The following is a 3119-nucleotide window of genomic DNA, read 5'->3' as shown; positions in this document are numbered from 1 at the left end:
GAGCGTTTCTATATGACTGAGAGTGCAATTCCAAGTTCTAAGTGTGGATTCAATGAGGAATTAATAAGTTAGGGAATTTACTTGGTAAATTCGGTTCGACTTATTGGAAGCTCGGTTATATAGACCCATGGTCCCCATACTAGTTGAGGCCATACTGCTTGTAAGACTCAGTTAATTGATTTTAATTAATCAATTATAATTCTAAAAGTTAGACTATGTCTACTTTATGAATTCTCACAGTTTAAGGATGAAATCGTAAATAAAAGGGTTTCTAGGTTTAATTATTAATTAAGAGACTTTGTATGTCTAATTAATAATTATTTTAAATGACAATATTATTTAATAATCTATTTTAGTTATTAAATAATTAGTTTTGGCATTTAAATGATTAGAATTAGAAAAATGGCATTTTTGGAGAAATTGAAATAAAATTGAGAAAACTGCAAAATCCAAGTGAGGCCCATTTTCCCTCTATGGCCGAGCACTCCCTTTCTGTTTCCCAATTATTATTTTATTTTTTAATTTCCATGTAATTGCTAATCAAAGCCTAGCTATAATAGGAAAGTGGTGGATCACACTAAATAAGGCAGTTAATTGATTACACAGTAATTAAGGAAACTGTTTTATTTGGAAATTTGTGCTCTCCCTTTTCCCTATATAAAGCAACCTTGATCTCTTCTCTTGTATGGATGAAAAGCCACGAAATTGAGAGAGAAAAATAGAGAGAAATTTTGAAATCCTTGTGAGATGAGTAGTGCCCACACACATCAAGTGGTATCTCAATCATAGTATGGAAGACTATGGAATTTCTACATCAAAGAAGGAGAAAAGAAGATCCAGGTTCAGATCTTGGTGATGCTCTGCTACAGAAAGGAATCAAGGGCTAGAGATCTGAACGGAAGGAGTCATATTATTCCGCTGCACCCACTGTAAGGTTTTCTAACTTTATATGTGTTTATTTTCATTGTTTTAGAATTCATATTAGGTTGTTAATCCAACATACTTGTTAGTAAATCTAGATCCTGGTAAAATAATTTCCAACAACTGGCACCAGAGCCATGGTAATGATTTACTTTCATGTAATATGAATTAAAACGATGATTGCATGTTTCTTTGTTGATTTGGATGGTTTCATGTTGGTTTATGTGCTTATGTGATGAATGTTAATGTTGTACGAAATTTTTCCATGAAATATATTTTTTCAATTTTTGAAAATATTTTATTTGGATTCCTTGTGAAAAATTAAGCAATTATGTTTTTTACGGAACTCGATTCCGATAAAAATTGAGAAAGATATGAATTTTGGAAGATTGGAAATCATGGTTGCTGCATGCAGCCTATCCTGTGAGTTTCCCACAAATTGCGATTTTCTGAGGTTTTTTCCCAAAAATCCAATTTTTTCATGGGATTGTTTCCCAAAATTTATTTTTCCAATTTTAAATATTTCTAAATTGAAATGTTTCCAATTTTAAATATTTTCAATTTGGAATTTTTCTAATTTTTAAATATTTCGATTTTGGAATGTTTCCAATTTTAAATATTTCCTATTATGGTCAGATTTAAAAATTTGTTAACTTCTTTAATTTTTATTTATTATTTAATTATAAGATTAGATATTTTGATATTTAAGATATTTTAAATTAAAAGATAACTTTGTCTTTTTATTTAAAATATTATATTAAAATTATCTTATATGACAAATTAAATAATTAATAAATTTGAAATTAACATAGATATTTTTATAGATATACTTACCATAATGTTTTTCAAATTCAAAGATTTGTTATTTTGTTAAATATTTAATTATTATAAATTATAAGTATAAAATGATATTTTTTCTATATATATATATCATTTTTTCCTTATTAGAAATTTATAAATCATATTTTAAATATTTAAATAACATAGATATTTTTGTAGAGATTTGAATATTGCTTAATTTGATTTATTTTGACATATAATTATGGTAATTATTATTTAACCAAATCTATTTTAAAATTGGTTTATTTTATTAAATTATAAGATCTGAAAGTGATATTGGAGATTCTTTCCTTTCAAATCATTAATCTTATTAGATATTTAATTTAATTTGATTCAAATAAACCTAGATATTTTAAAATTAGTTTCCTTTATTTGGTTGGTTTAAGAATAATAATTTAATTATATTAATATCTTGATTCACATCTGTTACATGGACAATGTTTGTTTATATTGTTTATTCAAAAGCTCTTTTTTAACAAACCTATTATTTATCTGATCTAAATTGCTATGATTAACTTGTTGACAGATCCTATGATCTGATTTTAATCATAGTCCAATTGACGATAGATCTTATAAATAATTTGTAACAGGTAAATTTTGTACTTCTTTCATCTGTTTAAACCTAGTAACATGATAGGGTCCATCTAAATCATTTGACCTGTGTGAGCCTATATGTTTGCTTTTGGGCTTAGATACATATAGGGAGCCCATTTAAGTTTTTACTAAGTAAATGGACTAGGTTGCTAAAATAAATTTTGACATAAGGAAATTTATTTAGGCCCAATTAGATTTGGGCTTATTCAATGAATAACAATTGTTTATTTTAAGGTTAAATTCCTCTCTTTTGGGCCTTGTGTGAGAGTTGGGGGCCATAGAAGTGGGTACGACATACTGAACCCAGCTCCACCTCACATGAACTACCCCAATTGTGAAGGCCCATTTGCCTTATTTAAATAATTGTATTAGGTTAATTATATTAGTCTAACCTAATTAAAATTGAATTATCAACATAATTAACTTTTAAAATATATGAAATTTATTTTTCATTGTAATATTTTAAAGTTAATTTTAGAAAAACACTTAGTCAATGATATATTCTAGATAGTTATTTATAGTACTAATTATTATTTCTAATATTAAATAGGTTAATATCATAGATTGTGAAATTAATTGTTTCCTAATTAATTTGGTACAATCTAAGTTTAGTATATTTTCCTAGTATTAAACTAGAATTAATAATTAAGTTTCCTCTTTACTTAATTATTTATTTCTTGAATTTAATACATTTAATTAAATTAAAAATTTCAATGTCTAAGTTGATTTTCATCATGATACTTTAATATTGTTATTTTCATGTT

Source organism: Cannabis sativa, chromosome 5, assembly GCF_029168945.1.
Source record: "Cannabis sativa cultivar Pink pepper isolate KNU-18-1 chromosome 5, ASM2916894v1, whole genome shotgun sequence".
Taxonomy (NCBI): Eukaryota; Viridiplantae; Streptophyta; class Magnoliopsida; order Rosales; family Cannabaceae; genus Cannabis; species Cannabis sativa.
The sequence above is the reverse complement of the archived record's forward strand: the minus strand, read 5'-3'. Positions refer to the sequence as shown.